Raw genomic sequence first — 13,818 nt, 5'->3', positions numbered from 1 at the left:
GTTGATATTCATCTCTGCAGACTTTTTACAAAGACACTATTTTAAGAGTCAAGATTTAAAGACAGCTCATAAGCCTCTAAAGAAGAATAAGCAGGGTTTTATCATAAAGGACCATGGCTATCCAGTAAACCTATTCTACACCAAGTTTCCCATCCTGAATCTATGTTGTATCCCAAGGGGAAGGAACCCTAAAGTAAATTGTGTGTGTAGCTACTGATCAGATCGATCTGTTTAGGTTGTTTTGATTGGATTGACAGAAGGCATGCATCAGTTAGTTCAGAGGTGTGTGTTCACCGAAATTAACCATGCTGCCTTTCTTTCTCTTCCTCCAACAAGCCACACCTTTGCATCTGCCTTTCTGTCTATCAGGAATGCTCTGCTCTCAAGTCATTTCATGGATAGAGCCTCTCATCAGTCAGCTTTTAACCTAATTTGTCACCTCCTCAGAAGGGCTTTCCCCGACCACATACACACTACTTGTTCCTTCTTATTTGTGAGTTCTTCTAATTTTATTCTACTTCATTTTTCTTACAGTTCTTATTACTATCTTTGAGATAAGTGATAAGAAAGGACCTTGATCTTATGGTTCACTATTTTATCCCCAGCCTCAATCATGGTGCATGGCATGTGAGGGTTAAAGGACTTTAGTGAATGGCTCATGAACTACTCACTAGTTATAGTTATTCAAATGTTTAATACTTTCTTTGTATTTATCAAGTATTAGGACATACACAGTCAAAATGAACACATTGAGCTAATATTGTCTTTGCTGTAACAATTATATTAGTTTTTTCCTGATATTTGCTTTCATTTAGTTTGATGTGTACATATGGTAGAGAGAGAAATGTGGACACAGACCAGGACTGAATATAAATAGAGAGCAGAATTTTATGTACTTGTTTGTTTTTCTTTTATAGTTTACCAATAAATAGGAATCATGCCACATTAACTTATTTATATGTTGTCTACTGTGAGGTAATGTGCCTAACAGATATTTTCTGTTATTGAGGAGAGCAAAGATCACCTGGTGATCATCAGACAGGCCAGACAGAGACAAAACTCCTTATCTGAGGAATTTGTAAGTAATTAGATTTCCTTAGGATCTAAAGTCAGCATCTGGTTCCAGGCCTCTTTCCAAAAAGAAGCTTGTAATTAACTAGAATTTCTATATATCTCCGGAATGCATGCATGCCAAAACTCATTGTACAACCCTTGCTGGCAATAAGGCACTGAAATGGCTACAATGCAATCCTTTATCATGATCTACGTGGCTAATTAAGGCACTAAAATGTCTACAAATATAATCCTTTATCATGATCTACGTGGCTAATATGGACCAAAGTACCGTTAAGGTCCCACTTTAAGGTTCATAAATGTTCCTAAGGAAAACCCACCACAGCACATTCACTCCTCTCTTGCTGAGGTACCCTGCACTCTTCTACAGCATACTTTCTATCTAATAAAACTTTCCTTTTCAAACCTATACTGTCATCCGTAAATTCTTCTTAGCAACCTGCAAATCAACTCCTTTCCAATGCCGGGGTCCTGATACCTCACCTGGCATTAATGATATACTGAATATACGAAAGGGAAAGTGTTACCTTACTGGTGAGACTGAATGCTTAGATTTTCATTTTGTTTCATTCATATATTTAATGTTATAATTTAAAAAGCATTCAGTGTCTGGTCTCAAAAATTTATGTATAAGAAAATATTTATAATATACATTTCTGAGATTTGGTGGAGCTAATGAAGAGAATTTACTTAAAAGAAATGGAGGTAGATGTTAGTCTTCTTTTGCAAGATAAATTTTGGATTATTCTTTCAAAGAATAGCATCACTGAGTTTTCATTTTGGTAATACCAGATTTTCTGATAAATTGATGTGCGTTTCATGGTGTGAATCATTGCTTAGAATGATGTTTTTCCCATCTCCTGTCACTGAAATTTTGAGATGTTTCCTGTTTCTTTAAAATAATTTGAGTGTTTGTCTTGATTCATAATCTTTTTCCAGATCTCAAATATTTGTGCCTCTGGTTTTAAGCAGGAACAGCTGAAAATTTTGGGAACTCATTCAGTAAAACATAAACAACAGGTTTAAAGTACCAAAATGGAACATTACCTTCTTCCCCCGTGTCTTTTTATTCGTTAAATTTAAATGCTTTAGACTGAATATCCATAAAATGTAATGATGGCATCAGCTGGGATTCTGTTGTCTTCCAATTTCTTTATGTATTTTTTTTAAAATGCAACTGTCTTGTTTTTAAAGATGCTGCAGTTTCTACGTGTTTTTTTTTTCTATTCTCTAAGCTTTTAGTGCACAGAGAAATCCTTATAATAGCGCAGTTTTAAACTTTCATTGCAAAAAGTTGGCCACGTTAGTCACGAAATCTCTAAAGTCTTAATTTCAGTGGGCGCCAATCTGCTGTGAATGGAAATCAGCTGATCCTAATTGCGTCCTAATGGGAGGGCTTCTTGGAAAGCAGTTTTCTACATGTAACGCTTCAGAAGCCGTAGGAAGCCCAGCAAGAGGAGATGAGAAAAGTCACTCCAAATCTGAAGTCTAGTAAACTGGAGTTACATAAGTCAGTTTCCATCTCACAGGACACTTTAGGGTGATGAGAGGTCTAGGCTGTGTACTCTCCTATGGTAAACAATGCACATCTATATGCTGGACTAGAGCTTAGCATAAATGTTTTGCTTTAATTAACAAAAATATGAAATAAAACATAAGTACTAATTTCCTTTTCTACCTTTATAGATACTCAATTCAATTCATTTCCTCCTTATTTCTGTCATAATTCCAGGCTTTCTAGGGTCATTGTCTCCTCTAAAGCTCCTAAGCCAATCACGACTAGGATAAAATGAATTAAAATAGTCTGTTGCCTTCTTCTCTCATCGGTGAGCACTCATGTTTTCTTCCATAGTTTATTTTTCAAATAAAGTAAAATATTTATTATTAATTTCTAGTCTGGTGGGTATGTATGTGTTCTTTGCCATGGTAGATTACACATTCATCATTTCATCTGATCATGAGGAACCAGCAGACAAGCCTAAATTCAGAGGCATTCTTCAAAAATAACTGATCCGTATCCTTGGAAATTATCAGTAACATGAAAGACCAAGAAAGGCAGAGAATGTTACAGATAAAGGAGACTAGACAGGACAACTGAATAATCCAGGATTGTCTTTTGCTTATGGGTACAAATGGGGCAGTTAGAGAGCTCTGAAAAAGGCCTGTATATTGGTGGCACTATGGTATCAAAGTTACTTTCCACGTCTGTAATCCCAGCTACTCCACGAGCTGAGGCAGGAGAATTGCTTGAACCTGGGAGGCGGGGGTTGTAGTAAGCTGAGATAGTGCCAATGCGCTCAAGCCTGGGCGACAGAGCAAGACACTATCTAAAAAAAAAAAAAAAAGTTACTTTCCTGACTTTGATAATTATGTTATGATCATGTAAAAGGACATCTTTGTTGTTAGAAAACTTACATGGAAGCAATTAGAGAAGCAAATGGGGAACATTTCTGCAACTTATTCTCAAATAGTCCAGAAAAATATTGTACATGGAGGAAGAGAAAGAGAGAGAGGAAAGAAAGTAAATGTGGAAAAATGTTGAAAATAATGGTAGAGGGTACAAGGATACTTCCTATTTTGTAACTTTTATGCTTAAGCTATTCCAAAATAAAAAGTTAAAATCTTGGCCCTTCAGCCAGGCATGGTAGCTCACACCTGTAATCCCAGGACTTTGGGAGGCCGAGGCCCGTGGATCACCTGAGGTCAGGAGTTCGAGACCAGCCTGGCCTACATGGCGAAACACTGTCTCTACAAAAAATACAAAAATTAGCCGGGTATGGGGGCACACGCCTGTAGTCCCAGGTACTTGGGAGGCTGAGGCAGGAGAATTGCTTGAACCCAGAAGGCGGAGGTTACAGTGAGCCGAGATTGCACCACTGCACTCCAGCCTGTGTGACAAAGAGAGGTCTCAAACAACAACAACAACAACAAACAAAAAGCGTGGCCCTCCATGTTGAATCCTTCTTAGAGAGGGCTGACTCCTCTGGTGGGTGTTGTGCCTGACCTGTTCTCCAGGAACCGCCTCCCAGCTGTGCCAGTTCTTTCATACCCAAGTTAATATCTATGATTTTATTTACAATGCTTGGTATTCCAGATATTCTATTATTTGTATATTATTTTTCTACATTTATATTTTTATATTTTTATTTGAAAGGTTATATTTCTTATTTTCAAAATATATTTTGTTTGCCCTATCAATGCTCCGAAAACATTCAAGGTGACTTGCCGTTAGGATAGACAACAGAAACTTTAAGAGGTAAATTACACTTATTTTCTTTCTATGATGTGTCAGGCATTATAATGAACGTATTCTGTAGAAAATTTATTGTAACAATGTTTTGAAATATTTTAAGTATTACTGTGAGAAAAGAGGCTCAGAGAGATAGTTTTGAGATTTGCCCAAGTTCGTATAGCTAGTGAGGGGCAGAATTAGAACCCAGGTCTTTCTAGTTTTAAGTTTATTCATTTTTCACTACTATGCTGCTCTGCACATATCACATACCTTTATACAAATTAAAGACCAAGATCTATGTAGTGAAGGTGTGATTATATAAAAAATAATATTATGACAACACTATAGATGAGCAATATACTTTCAAAAATAACATGATGAACCCTGCCTTATATTGATGCAAAAAGGAAGGGTAAGAGCTTGTCAGGGGAGTTAAATGACACACTGGCACCAATTCTAAGAGTTTTCAAGAGCCTTGTGTTTCTACCTCTACCATTCCAAGACTTAGGAAACATGCTGGTCTTCAAGTGCTTCCTGACAATAAAATATGATTAATAAGTATTCTTAGTTAAAGCTTTTATTACAGTCCCTGAAGAAGATGTACTTCTGGGGCATGTGCTGGTCTCTTTTGCCTCTGGACAATAATGATCTAGAAATTGGTATGACCTCTAAAGGAGAAGATATCAAATAATCCTGAATAAGCCAAACCTAAACACCACTTTTGAGGCTGCCAAGGAAGAACTATAATAAAGGCAAGGAATGGGAAACCATCCATTGCTTCTTTGAGGCTCTGTGGTTCATACATGTAAGATGTTTTTCTGACTCCTCTGTACCTGAACCTGTTCCCCATCCAAATGCATGGTTTCATGAGTCGATTCATCATAAATGTATTTGCTCAACACGTATTTATTGATCTCGTATCTGCCAGGCACAGAGGTTGTAAGTGCTGAGGTTACATAAGTGAGTAAGACAGTCACGCATTTTTAGGGTTTATATTCCAACGAATGAGAAAGACAAGGAGCAAAATAAATCAATTATTCAAGAATGTAATGTCATATTTTGTAAGTGCTATGAAGAATTTATGCTTGGTATATAAAGCTGAGTGATGTAAAGAGACTATGGGTAGATAGGAAAGTCCTGTCTGAATAGGTGACATTTACTGTAAGATATGATTGACTATAGAAACCTTCAATATGAAAAGTGAAAGAGTCAGTTCCATCAAGTGGAATGATAGGTGCAGAAGCGCTAAGACAAATAAGGGTTTGATGTTTTCCAGGAACAGAAAAAAGCCAGTGAGGCAGGATTGTGTTGCATGAGGAAGAAGAGGTAGGAAATAGTGTCAACAAATTAGGAACAACCATGATAGGTCATGGTCAATAGTTTGGATTTTGTTCTAAACATGATGGATAGTCACTAGAGGGTCTTTTGTTTTTCTTTTTTTTCTTTTTTGAGATGGAGTCTCACTGTGTCACCCATGCTGGAGTGCAGTGGTGCGATCTTGGCTCACTGCAGCCTCCACCTCCCAGGTTCAAGCGATTCTCCTGCCTCAGCCTCCCAAGTAGCTGGGACTACAGGCACGTGCCACTATACCCAGCTAATTTTTGTGATTTTAGTAGAGATGGTTTCACCATGTTGGCCAGGCTGCTCTTGAACTCCTGACCTCAGTTGATCCACCTGCCTTGGCCTCCCAAAGTGCGGGGATTACAGGCATGAGCCACTGTGCCACCCCCAATAGAGGGTCTTAAGCTGGAATGTTATATGGTGTGTGTGTGTTAAGTTCAGGGGTATATGTACAGGTTTGTTATACAGGTAAATTGTGTCACAGGGATTTGATGAACAGATTATTTTGTCACCTGGGTATTAAGCCTGGTACCCATTAGTTATTTTTCCTGATCCTGTCCCTCCTCCCTCCTTCCACCCTCCAATAGACCCCAGGTCCCTCCTGTATTGTCACCCTCTATGTATTCCTGTGTTCTCATCATTTAGCTCCCACTTATAAGTAAGGCCATGTGGGATTTGGTTTTCTGTTTCTGGGTTAGTTTGCTGAGGATAGTGTCCTCTAGCTCCATCTGTGTTCCTGCAAATGATATAGATTGTTCTTTTTTTTTTTTTTGGCTGTGTGGTATTCCATGGTGTACAAGTACCACATTTTTCTTTATCCAGTCTACCGCTGATGGTCATTTAAATTGATTCCCTGTCTTTGCTATCGTGAATAGTGCTGCAGTGAACATATGTGTGCATGATGTGTCTTTATAACAGAACGATTTATATTCCATTGGACATATACCCAGTAGTGGAACTGCTGGGTTAAATCGTATTTCTGTTTTTAGGTCTTTGAGAAATAGCCATACTGTCTTCCACAATGATTGAACAAATTTACACTTTCACTATCTGTGTGTAAGCATTCATTTTTCTCTGCCACCTTGCTGGCATCTGTTATTTTTTGACTTTTTAATAGTAGCCATCCTGAGTGGTGTGAGATGATACCTCATTGTGGCTTTGATGTGCATTTCTCTAATGATCAGTGATGTTGAGTGTTTTTTTGTTTTTTTTTTTTCATATGCTTGTTGGTTGCATATGTCTTCTTTTGAAAGTGTCTCTTCATTTCTTTTGCCCACTTTTTAATGGGATTTTTTTTTTCTTGTAAATTTGCTTAAGTTCTTTATAGATGATGGACCTTTGTCAGAGGCATAGTTTGCAAACATTGTCTCCCATTTTGTAGGTTGTCTGTTTCTTCTGTTGATAGCTTCCTTTGCTGTGCAGAAGCTCTTTAGTTTAACCAGACCCCATTTGTCCATTTTTGCTTTTGTTGCAATTGCTTTTGGTGTCTTCATTACGAAATCTTTGCCTTTTCATGTGTCCAAAATGGTATCACCTGGCTTGTATTACAGGGTTTTTATTGTTTTGTGTTTTACATTTAAGTCTTTAACCCATCTTGAGTTAATTTTTTTTAATATGGTATAAGGAAGAGATGTAGTTTCAATCTTCTGTATATGGCTATCCAGTTATCCCAGCACTATTTATTGAATAGGGAATCCTTCCCCCATTTTTTTTTTGTTTTTGCCAGATTTGTCAAAGATCGGATAGCTGTAGGTGTGCTGTCTTATTTTTGGGTTCTCTATTCTCTTCCATTGCTCTTTGTGTCTGTTTTTGTATATATGGTGTATATTTTAAAGTGATCTTTTTGGCTGCTTGTTGGGAAGTAGATTATAGAAAGGCAGGAATAGAAAAACTGAGAGGATTTGGTAGGCTGTGATAATAATCAGGACAAATATTAGGGAATTGCCTGTGCAGTGGAAATGAGGGGGTAGATTTGGAATACATTTTGGGAATGTAGTAGTCAGGCAGAACAGACTAACTGATAGATTAGAAGTGAATGAGAAAATTAAGAGTGATCTGAATTTTGGGGTTAAATACTTTGTTAGATGCTGTGTCACTATGGAAGAAAATAATTTTATTTTAGTAATGAAATTACTTCATTAATATGACTATCCTGTAAACGTGGGGACTAAAAATGGCCTTATTAATGGTTAAGGATTTTTTTTTCTCTACTCCAGTTGGATGTTTTAATGGCAAACTAAAGCATCAGATGACTTTTTTTCTTCTACCATCTATTTTTCTTCAAAAAGTCAGGATGCCAGACTTTTCTACTCTTTATATGTAAATATGTGAATCATGTAAGAAAAGCTTAAAATTTTATATTTTGAGGTTTCATTGATAAAAAATGGAAGACAATATTAAGAACTAATTTTAGAGCTTTCTAAGTACATAGTCTAATCACAGACAAATGGTGAACTATAGATGGGCAAATATTGCTGAATATCCAACATGCAATACTATGTCTGGGACATAATTATCATTCAATAAATGTTTTAAAAACAATTATATAAATTAAGCATGAAATGCTTCCCAAGAAATGTGCTATGAAATCTGGGTAGCCTCATGATATGATCTGTGATTAACTTTTATATTATATTTCTATTTATTATGTTATATTTATTATTTTATTATAGCCGAGTGACCAGAAAGGAGAAAATCTATTTCCTAGAAACTAGGTTGAGGGTCAAGGTTCTTAAAACCCAGTGAAATATTTCATCCTTTCAGTGTAGGAACAGATAAAGGCACCATTTCTTTCTCAGGTTCTTACAGCAACAGTTTTATTAGAACTGTACTAGGTCCTACATGGTTCTACTTGAGACTGTTTCAAAGACCTTGGCTTAGCAGGATTACAAAGGATGCTCAGAGCAACAGGTGCCCTCAATGGGCCCCTTCTGCTCAAACTCTGTATTTTGGACCAGAGCAGTTACTTTGAACAACAATCTGAGTTCTGACGAGTTCCACTGAGCTCTTTTTGCCAAATTTACTTTTTGCTGAATTTATCCCAGGATTTGTAATCAAACAGGGCTTTTTATAGTGTTATACCAAGATTTTGGTAAAATTAAGCCTTATCTTTGTATAGTTATTTATACAAATACATTATTTTATATTATGAATAATTAGGCTTTTGTATAAGGTTATTAGACCTTTGGGCTTAAAAGTATATCATTTGATTATTTATTTATTTATATACTTTGCCATTAAGCTTTTTATTCTCTTGCTGCTTGTTTTGCTTTTGCCATTATCTATATAGTACAGACCAGTTTTATTTTTATTTTTTGCTTTTTCTTGGACTTTCTTTTTTTGTTGAATATATAAGGGAAACTTGTATAGGACATGAGTGAGTGGAGGAATAAGCAACAATTCTAATACAATCCAGCTCTGATGGCCAATGATTGGAGATTTGTTAGAGTGGTGACCAATTCATGAAAAGTTAAGTGGTCAGACTGCCTTGGGTGCCCTATAAATCTTTCATGAGAACCCTCCCTGTCTAGTCAGTTTGTAAAAGAAGAAGCCTCCTTTGTTTAGTCTACATTCCCGCATTATCATATCATATGGCCTCTTCCTAGTCTCTGCTTGGTTTAGGAACCTGAGACATGTGCAAGCCCATGTTATTGACCAAAAGTAGTGGCGTTTATTTTTTGTCTGTTTTTTGTTTGTCGATATGAAAGCCACAGCCTTCTTATGGGAAGAAATCCTTGCTTCCTCAAATTACTATATGGTATCAGCAGTTTGTTGTTCCTGATGAGCATAGCTCTCTCTTATTATAAAAATCAATAAATTCATCTTTACTTTTCTATTTCAGATATTGAGTGGCGGTCTCATAATGCTTTGACAGCTCTGGGTTTGTCAGTATCTGGAATATAAAGACAAAGGTAAAATTATTGTTTAAGAGAGTAAGGCATATCTATGTTGGTCAGGAAGTCTCCCCCCCAAAAAGAAACCTACTAATTGTATGTAAGGTTTTGAGAAGCATGGAGTTCAGGGATTGGTGGATTTTCAGAAGTATAAGTGGTTTTATCACATCTGTATATGGTGTGGTCACTGTTGTTGATTATTTGGCATTGAGTAGTGTGTTTGTTGGAATGAGTACCTTTGTGATTGTCAGACTTTCAAAAACAAAAGTCTGCCATTGATCAGTTGGCTTGTAAAAGGGTATTAACAGAGGCTGATTTTCAGTGATGGATGAATGAGTTTAAAACTGGTTCTGGTAGCTCCTTGTTAACATAGCTGCAGAACAGTCATTTTCTACGAGGATGGGAACCTCTCATTTTCAGAACCATGGTTTCATTCTCATTCAGTCAAAGCTTCATTACAGACTATCAAACGAAGAATTCTTTAATCTCTGCATTTTGACATATTGGATCAAATAATTCTTCGTTGTGTGTGTTTGTGGCCAGTAGGTTGTTCAGTGCATTATAGGATGATTAACAACATTCCTGACCTTTAGTTAACAGATGCCAGTGACCCAACCTTCCCCTAGTCTACATAACCAAAAATATCTCCAGACTTTGCCAAATGTCCCCTGAAGATGAGGATGGAGCCCTCTCAGTCATAGTTAAAACAAACAGAGAAACAACCATGGTGTAGGAGATAAGTGTCTCTAGTAAAGCCTAAACTTAAGATGAGGACCATTAGAGGATAAATATGAGGGGCAAAATCTTAAAATAATAAAGAGGGAAAGTATGAAGTACAAAATAACCAAGAGTATGTAAAGGATTGTATGACATAGGAAAACCTTATTCCACCAATTTTGGGAGGACGCTATCTACTTCTTGTCCTCAGCAGCTTATGCTAAGAATCATAAGTTAGCAGTAAATTTCCACAGTGTGTTTGCTTCCGGAGGCTCTCTGAAACCTCTGTTTATCTAAAGGTAGTAACTTTCCACTTCTGCTACAGGTCCCTTTCATTTTTTTCCATAGAGAATAGTGAGTGATAAAGACAATGCTTCTGAGTAAGTGGCAAAGCTTTGCATGATTCAAAATTATGAATAAGTGTTCCGTAACATATGTACAAATGTCCTAGATTACTCGGTAAATACCTTAGAATGTTCTAGACAGGGAACACGAAATCTAATAGTATTTTTGTTTTGGTTTGGTTTTGCCTCTGTGGATGTTGTGGCTTTTGTTAGATTCGTCATTCAGCAAATCTATAAAATAAATAATAGATAGATATACATATAGATATACATACACATATATATGGAGTCTTCCTCTGTCACCTAGGCTGGAGTACAGTGGCTCGATCTCAGCTCAATGCAATATCTGCCTCCAGGGTTCAAGCAATTTTCCTGCCTCAGCCTTCTGAGTAGCTGGGACTGCAGGTGTGCACCACCGTGCCTGGCTAATTTTTGTATGTTTAATAGAATTAGGGTTTCACCATGTTGGCCAGGCTGGTGTCAAACTCCTGACCTCAGGTGGTCCACCCCCTTTGGCCTCCCAAAATCCTGGGATTATAGGTTTGAGCCACTGTGCCCGGTCCTATAGATACATATTTATAAACAACAGATAGAGGCAATTATATAAAAGTATTTTGGAGATTCCCAAAGGATTCTTATGGGGTGGTTCTAATTCATGTTGCACCTTTATAAGTTTCCAGATTAATTTAGTTCAGATGAACCATGCATTGGTGATGTTTTCAGCTATTCAAACAAAATTTTTCCATTAGTATTTAATACTCTGGCCCATTTACCCTTAACATGGTGAATTATTTTATTAAAGATGAAGACAAATTCATTTGAGTTTTATCTGTTACTATTAGGTATTCCGGTTTTGTCAGGTCTTCTGTTTTTATAATTCTGCTCTTCCCATTCCTGCCCCCTTCCCACCCTCCACAACCAGAATCTGGGGAATGGGCAGATTTTGTGTGTCTGTGATGGAGTTCTTGAATTTCTCCATGGAGTTACTATTATTATTATTATTAGTAGTAGTAGTAGTAGTTTTTATATGAGGTCCTTGTATGTGAGCTGCTATGCAATGTGACCCCTCAAAAACTGAGGTGTTGCCAGTGTGATGGTATTAACGGGTAGGCCCCTTAAGAGCTGATTAACCCATGAGGGCTCCTTTCTTGTTAATGAGGTTAAGTACCTTATATAATAAGCTTCATGTGGCATTGGTCCTCTTTCCTTTTTGCCTTCTGCCATATGAGGATGCAGCAAAAAGATTCTTAAGTGGACACTGAATGCTTGCGCCCTGATCTTGGACTTCTCAGCCTGTGGAACTGTGAGAAAATAAATTTCTGTATTTAATGAATTACCAAGTCTGTGGGATTCTGTTATAGCAGCACAAATGGATTAAGACATGAACTTCTGTTGAAGCAGTGTTTTAGCTTGATCATCAGCTTAAGTATTTCTGTAGCACTATATTTATGAAGCATTTCTATGTTATTTCAAAATGATTTCTATAATATCTGTTAAAGAGTTGGAATACTTGTGATGGTTAATTTTATGTGGCAAACTTGGATAGGTCATGATACTCAGATATTCAGTTAAACATGTCTGGATTTTCTTGTGAAGATATTTTTTTAGATGGAATTAACATTTAAATCAGTGGACTTTTAGTAAGGAAGAGTTTTATACACACACACACACACACACACACACACATACACACACACAAATAGCTGGAATGTTTCTAGGATAATTTACTGATTTTTAAATGCTCTAGGGGAAAAAAAGGTTTCTTGATTTCTTCCAGTGCCCCAAAAAGCTAACAAGAAATTTATAGTTTACTTGATGTCTTGATACCTAAACTGAATGCTGTTGTAAATATTGATGCTTCTACAGGCTGGTTTTGAATTTGAACTGCAACATTGACTCTTACTGGATCTTCAGCCTGTTGGTATACCCTGTAGATTTTGGACTTAACAGTCTCCACAATCTTGTGAGCCAATTTCTTAAAATGAGTCTCTCTTGATTCTACGGCACGGCTATATGCCACATAATGACATCTCCATCAGTGACAAATCACAAATATGATGGTAGTCCCATAAGATTATATTGTAGCTGAAAAATTCCTGTTGCCTAGTGACATCATAGCTCTCATAATGTTGTAGCACAATGTATTACTCACGTGTTTTTGATGATTCTGGTATAAACTAACCTAATGCACTGCCAATTCTTTAAAAGTCTGCCCTGTACTGGTATACCATTTTTATCTTTTATACCGTATTTTTTACTGTACCTTTTCTGCATTTACATAGGTTTAGAAGCACACACACTTACCATTGTGTTACAGTTGCCTACAGTATTCAGTACAGTAACATACTGTATGGGTTTGTAGTCTAGGAGCAATAGGCTATACCTTATAGCCTAGGTGTGTAGTAGGCTCCACCATCTAGGTTTGTGTAAGTACACTCTATGATGACCACTCATGGTGAAGTCACCTAACAACAGATCCCTCACAATGCATCCCTTTTGTTCAGTGACACATGACTACATATCTTTTATTGCATCAAAAAGGCTCTTAACCAGACACTGAATGCTTGCTCCCTAATCTTGGACTTCTCAGCCTATAGAAGCATCAATATTTACAACAGTATTCAGTTTACGTATCAAGACATCAAGTAAACTACAATTTATTGTTAGCTTTTTGGGGTACTGAAGGAAATCAAGAAACCTTTCTTTTCCCCTATAGCATTTAAAAATCAGTAAACTATCCTAGAAACATTCCAGCTATTTGTGTGTGTGTTTGTGTGTGTTTGTGTGTGTGTGTGTGTATAAAACTTTAACAGTTCAATATACCCGAGAAAGGACATCAGTTTAGTCATTTGTACAATTTGGTTTCTGCAAAGAACTAGATCCTAAAAGAGAGACTAGACTACTTATTGTATATCAAGCCTTTTATTCTCCCTTTGTTTCTAATATAACACTTATTAATAAATAATATTGTCAGGATTTGGTACTGGAGTGACCGAAAGTTTTGTTCTGGACATGAGCACTTATTGTATTATAAAAACATAATTATGAAATTCTTTTTCACTGGGTAAGTTTACTAGAGTTGCTGGATTAAGGGTGTTGTCCCAGTGGATGGTAATACGAAAAGGAAAAGGTAGCAATATTTCATAATTAGTTAATTGACAAGTAGAAAAATATTGAGTGGTTTTCTTTAGCAAAAGGGATTCACTGCCTTTAACAT

At 36.7% G+C, this 13,818-nt stretch overlaps 2 long non-coding RNA genes across 3 annotated transcripts in view; one reads left to right on the top strand and one right to left on the bottom strand.

The window, feature by feature from the left end:
* Positions 1-13,818, top strand: part of LOC112423704 (uncharacterized) — a 286,260-nt gene that overhangs the window by 213,519 nt on the left and 58,923 nt on the right. The gene's annotated exons all lie outside the window — the stretch shown is intronic.
* Positions 9,410-13,022, bottom strand: LOC105465025 (uncharacterized). Of its 2 annotated transcripts, XR_977239.3 has the most exons (4): positions 12,906-13,022; positions 11,770-11,902; positions 10,725-10,832; positions 9,452-9,539 (listed from the first exon to the last, which is right to left on the bottom strand). It is a non-coding gene; the product is annotated as an uncharacterized lncRNA (long non-coding RNA). The 2 variants fall into 2 exon arrangements; XR_011612254.1 differs by lacking the exon at positions 10,725-10,832 and having other exon boundaries at positions 9,410-9,539.

The sequence above is a fragment of the Macaca nemestrina genome, chromosome 13 (genome assembly GCF_043159975.1).
Source record: "Macaca nemestrina isolate mMacNem1 chromosome 13, mMacNem.hap1, whole genome shotgun sequence".
In the NCBI taxonomy this organism is placed as follows: domain Eukaryota; kingdom Metazoa; phylum Chordata; class Mammalia; order Primates; family Cercopithecidae; genus Macaca; species Macaca nemestrina.
The sequence above is the reverse complement of the archived record's forward strand: the minus strand, read 5'-3'. Positions and strand labels throughout refer to the sequence as shown.